Here is a 6,521-nt window from a genome sequence, read left to right on the forward strand (position 1 = left end):
CTATTTAGACCTTCTTTGATTTCTTTCATCAGAATTTTGTATTTGCTGTGTTCTGAATGTTTGGGTGATCCCACAATTCAGATGTTGAAATTCTAACTACCAAAGGTAATAGTATTAGTAGATAGGGTCTTTGGGAGGTGATCAGGCCATCAAGGTGGAGTTCTTATAAATGGGATTGCTTTTACAAAAGGAACTCCGAAGAATTCCCTTGCTACTGCTTTTACCATGTGAGGATACAGTGAGAAGTCTGTTACCAGGAAGAAAGCCCTCACCTGACCATGCTTGTACCTTGATCTCAGACTTCCAGCTTCTAGAATTATAATAAATATATTTCTGTTGTTTATAAGCTACCCAGTCTATGATATGTTTTGTTATAACAACCGGAATTGGGTCAAATGATAATTTTTTTCAGATTGTTCTGGTACATATTTTGTGAGATAGATTCCTAAACATTTGAATTTTTGGATGTGAATATAAACAGCATTATGTTTTTAGTTTCAAACTGCTATATGGAAAGGCAATTAACCTCATATTCTGCAAACTTGCTATCATTGCTTATTAGTACCAGCTCTTTGGGATTTCCTACGTAAATAATCATATCGTCTGTGAACAAATATAGTTTTACCTCTTCTTTCCCAATCTGTAACCTTGTGTTTCCTTTTTCTTTTCTTTTTCTTTTTGTTCTTTTTTGCATTAGCTAGGACTTCCAGTTCAACGTTGATAGAAGTGTTGATGGTATATCCATGCCTTCTCCCAAGCTCAGTGTGAAAGCATTCAGTTTCTCACCATTAGATATGATGTTAGCTATAAGAATTTTGGAGATGTTGTTTATTAGTTGAAAAAGTTTTCCTTCATTTCTTGTTTGCTGTGAGATTTTATCCTGGATAAATGTTGGCTTTGTCACATGCTTTTTCTCCATTTGTTGGTATGAACATGTGATTTTTCTTGAGCCTGTTTTTTTTTTTTTTTAAGGAGAAAAGTACAGAGTTTGTTCAATATTTATAATGCATATGCACATTGTCTTCACAAGACAATGAAGGCCTAAAGAAATGACCAAAGCAAGAAGTTTTTATACCCTTTAGATAAAAAAAAAATAAAGAAATAAAATGAATTGGTCAAGAATTGATAAGACAAACGAATTTGGGCTGGGGGGTGGTAAATGGTGAAGAAGTAACTAAGTAGGAAGGTAACTGTTCACTTAACAGGGTTTGTCAAGATTCCTTTTCTTCAGCCTGTCGATATGATGGATTTCAATAATTAATTTTCAAAGATTTAAACAATATTGAATACCTGAGATAAACCTCATTTGCTTATAGTGCATAATACTTTTTATGCATTGTTGGAATTATTTCTAATATTTCATTAAGGATTTTTGCATCTATGTTTATGAAAAACATCGGTCTGTAATATTCCTTTCTTGTAATGCTTTTGTCTGGTAGGGTATTAGAGTAACACTACCTTCATAGAATGAGTTAGAAAGTATCCCTTCTGCTTCTATTTTCTGTAAATGATTATAGAAATTTCTTCATTAGAATTCACCAGGAAAGGCTTTAGAGCCTTGTGCTTCCTGTTTTGGTTATTATTTTAATAGATGTAGGCCTATTCAGCTGAACTGTTTCTTCTTGTGTGTTTTTATAAATTGTGTCTTTCAAGGAATTGTTTATTTCATAAAAATTATCAATATTGTGGGCAAAGAGTGGTCCATAATATTTTTTTATTATTCTTTTATATCCGTGGGTTCAGTAGTGATAGACCCTCTTCAATCTCTGGTAATATGTGTTTTTTCTCTCTCTGTCTTTTTTTCTTGGTTAGCCTGATTAGAGGTTAGTAATTCTATTATCAAAGAACCAGCTTTAAGTTTTATTGATTTTTCTTGCATTGATTACCCATTTTTAATTTTATTGATTTCTGGTCTCTATTATTTCTTTATATCTGGTTTACCTTGAATTTAATTTCATACTTTAATTTTTAAGATAGAAATTTAGATTAATGATATTTTTACTTTTCTAATATACAATTTTATAAATTTTCTTCTAAGCACTGTTTTCTTTACATCCCACAAATTTGGTAAGATTTATTTTCATTTTCGGGGCGCCTGGGTGGCGCAGTCGGTTAAGCGTCTGACTTCAGCCAGGTCACAATCTCGCGGTCCGTGAGTTCGAGCCCCGCGTCAGGCTCTGGGCTGATGGCTCGGAGCCTGGAGCCCGTTTCCGATTCTGTGTCTCCCTCTCTCTCTGCCCCTCCCCCGTTCATGCTCTGTCTCTCTCTGTCCCAAAAATAAATAAACGTTGAAAAAAAAAATTAAAAAAAAAAAAAAAGATTTACTTTCATTTTCATTTTTATTTAGTTCAAACTATTTTTAAATTTCCTTAACCTGTGTGTTATGAAGAAGTATTATTTAATCTACAAATACATCAGTGTTTTCCAGTTGTATTTCTCTTACTGGTTTCCAGCTTAATTCCAGTATGATCTGAGAACAAATTTTATGATTTCTATTCTTTTCAGTTTATTAAGAGTTGTTGATCCAAATTTGGTTTATATTGGTGAATGGTCCACGTGAGCTTGAGAAGAATGTGTATTATGCTGTTTTTGAAAGAAGTAGTTTAATTTTTAATTTTTTTCCTAACTTTTCACTTCTCTTCTTTCTCATTTCATTGTGAATAGAGCAACATTTTAATTACTCAGTTCTCCCAGTATCTTGACACAAGCAAGAAAGTAGGGGAAACAGGATGTGTTTTATAAAATCCCTAAAAAGGAGAATCCTCCAATATACATTAATGACTTGTGAGCCTGGTTTGCCTCTACTGTGGCTTTTGTAGTTCAGTGCCTTTTCCCCCTCTCACCCAGATGCCCCTGAAGCTCTTAATCATTCTTGTTCTTCTCTATGGTCCTTAGACATGTTGGACCCAGGTATCTCCTCCTGAGGGCAGGCAGGGACCAAATCTTTGTGTCTTCAGTGCCTGACACTCCCACAATATTACAGTCCTTCTAGATTCATTTTTATGTGTTTTTGTTTTTAATAATTTATTCTCAAGTTAGCTAACATACAGTGTATACAGTTTAGTCTTTGCTTTGGGAGTATATTCCCATGATTCATCACTTACATACAACACCCAGTGCTCATCCCAACAAGTGTGATCCTCAATACCCATCTCCCATTTTCTCTGCCCCCTCAACCCCCCACCCTTATCAACCCTCAGTTAATTCTCTATATTTAAGAGTCTCTTCTGGTTTTCCTCTCTCTCTGTTTGTAACTTATTTTTCTTTCTCTTCCCCTATGGTCTTCTGTTAAGTTTCTCAAGTTCCACATATGAGTGAAAACATATGATATCTGTCTTTTTCATATGATGACACATACATGACTGACTTATTTCATTTAGCATAATACCCTCCAGTTCTATCCACATTGTTGCAAATGGCAAGATTTCATTCTTTTTCATCACTGAGTAATATTCCATTCTATGTATATGTATCACATCTTCTTTATCCATTTATCAGTTGGTAGACATTTGGGCTCTTTCCATAATTTGACTATTGTTGATAGTTCTGCTATAAACATTGGGGTATATGTGTCCCACAAATCAGCACTCCTATATCCATTGGATAAATTCCTAGTGGTGCTATTGCTGGGCCATAGGGTAATTCTATCTTAAATTTTTGGAGGAATTTCCACACTGTATTCTAGAGTGGCTACACAAGTTTGCATTCCCACCAACAGTGCAAGAGTGTTCGCTTTTCTCCACATCCTTACCAACATCTTTTGTTTCCTGAGTTCTTATTTTAGCCACTCTGACTAGTATGAGGTGATATCTCACTGTGGTTTTTTTGTATTTCCCTGATGATGAGTGATGTTGAGCATCTTTCAATGTGTCTATTTGCCATCTGGATGTCTTCTTTGGAAAAGTGTCTATTTATGTCTTTTGCCCATTTCTTCACTAGATTATTTGGGGGGTTATTCAGTTTGGTAAGTTCTTTATAGATTTTTGATACTAACCCTTTTCTGGTATGTCATTTGCAAATATCTTCTCCCATTATGTTGTTTGCCTTTTAGTTTTCTTGATTGTTTCCTTTGCTGTGCAGACGCTTTTTATCTTGATGGGGTTCCAATAGTTCAAAATGGATGAAAGACCTAAATGTGAGACAGGAAACCATCAAAATCCTAGAGGAGAAAACAGGCAACAATGTCTGACCTCAGCTGCAGCAACTTCTTACTTGACATCTCTCCAAAGCCAAGGGAAATAAAAGAAGTATTCTTTAAATGTCAATTAGGGGTGCCTGGGTGGCTCAGTCGGTTAAGCATCCGACTTCAGCTTATGTCATGATCTCACAGTCCATGAGTTCGATCCCTGCGTCAGGCTCTGTGCTAACAGCTCAGAGCCTGGAGCCTGCTTCAGATTCTGTGTCTCCCTCTCTCTCTGCCCCTCCCCTGCTCATGATCTGTCTCTGTCTCAAAAATAAATAAAACATTAGTTTTTTTTAATCTTATAAAAAATGCCAATTAGATTTAGCTGATGATGGTACTGTCCAGTCAAACTATATCCTTGGTGATTTACTGCCTGCTGAATCTGGAATTACTAAGAGATTGGTATGGAAGTCACCAAATATAATAGTGGTTTCACCTATTTTTTCTTGCACTTCTGACATTTTGGTCTCACATATTTTTACTCTCTGCTTTTAGGTTCATGCACATTGTGAATCTTTAAGTCTTTTTGGATACTAAACCCCTTTATGTTATGTAGAGCCCTTTCTATATCTGAAAATTTTCCTTGCCATTAAGTTGGATTTGTCTTAAATGAATATATTTTCTACAGATTTCCTCTGACTAGTCATAGCATGGTATATGTTTTTTTTTTTCCTATTCCTTTACTTTTTATCTATTTTTTCCTTTCATTAAGGTAGATTTCTTATAAACAACATCTAGTTAGGTCTGTTTTCTTCTTTTTTTTTAAATCCACTGTGACTTGTCTCTTTTAATTGGTGAACTTACATCACTGGCATTTAAATGATTATTGATATAATAGGTTTCTAACCTATTTTTAAACTGTATTCTGATTCTTGGCCCTTTTTATCCCACTATTTTCTGTCTCCTCTAATTTTACTTTGGTATTTTATATGACTCCACTTTTTTTTCTCATTTCTTATCATCTCAGTTATACATCTTTAATTATGGTTTTTGTTGCCCTAGTATGTGAAAGATACATTTACAACTAATAATTCCACTTTTGAATATTACTATACTATTTCATGGATAGTGCAATTACTTTATAACTGTTACCTCAGTTTCTCCTCCTAGTCACTTAAAATTGCTGTCATTCATTTCACTTCATCTATAAACTGTAATCACCTAATACATCAGTGCTGTGATTATTTTGAGCAATCATGGTTATGAAGAGTGAGAAGAGTATTGGGTATATAAAGCTCATTTGAAGTCTCAAAGAAATTGAGTAGCTTAACATCTGGTCTAGCAAACAAATTTATTACTACAAATTAAACTTTTATATACACTTTTATCATAGTCATCACTCTATTCAGCAACATCAAGCATCAAAAATCATCAATAGGATTTAAATTAAAAAAAAAAAACACCTGTTCTCTTAGGATATTTGTAGGAGCATTAAAAAGCATACAAGGTTTTTTTGTGTACCTCAAATTATCACTTTTTATTTTTTCTTTAAAAATAATTTTTTTAGCATTTATTTTTGAGAGATAGAGAAAGACAGAGCACGAGTGAGGGGAGGGTCAGAGAGAGGGGGTACACAGGATCCAAAGCAGGCTCCAGGCTCTGAGCTGTCAGCACAGAGCCTGATGCGGGGCTCAAACTCATGGACTGCGAGATCATGACCTGAGCTGAAGTCAGGCGCTTAACTGACTGAGCCACCTAGGTGCCCTTTGATTATTTTTTTTTTAAACAAAACATGACTTTTTATAAAATAGCGATAACACTTCTGATAAGAGTATTAATAGTACTGATTTTAGTCATATGTAATGGAGTGGTGAATTTGAAATTAGTTACTAGTTTTAAAATTTGGTAACAGATGCTTGAAGTGCACTTGCAATTAAGGTCAGGTGTGATTCTCAGGCATCTTTGTTTTTGTTTTTGTTTTTTTTTTTTTTTTTTTTTTTTTTTTTTTTTTTATTGCACATCACTCCTTTATTATACTGATCTGGAAAAAAGATTTAGTATAGTTACGCTCAAAATGAGTACTGGGCCCAGGTGGCAGGACCAAGCAACTGGAACATGATCACAAACATATACAGTAAAAGACACGCTTGGACGTGATCAAGAGGCATTTCACTGCCATAAAACATTAAGGCAGGGGAGGGATTCTAAAACACACAGCAGGATAAACTCCTAGGCCTCAGAAGTCAAGGGGCTTCTCCCACGTTGGTGTGAGGAATGGCTTATTTTGGGATGACTGCATGTGGGAATATTTCAACTGCAACTAGAAACCCCAGAAGGGTTTTTGGTTTGTATTATTTTATATATGTGTGTGTGTGTGTGTGTGTGTGTGTGTGTGTGT

Source organism: Herpailurus yagouaroundi, unplaced genomic scaffold (assembly GCF_014898765.1).
Source record: "Herpailurus yagouaroundi ecotype Mexico unplaced genomic scaffold, PumYag 182, whole genome shotgun sequence".
In the NCBI taxonomy this organism is placed as follows: Eukaryota; Metazoa; Chordata; class Mammalia; order Carnivora; family Felidae; genus Herpailurus; species Herpailurus yagouaroundi.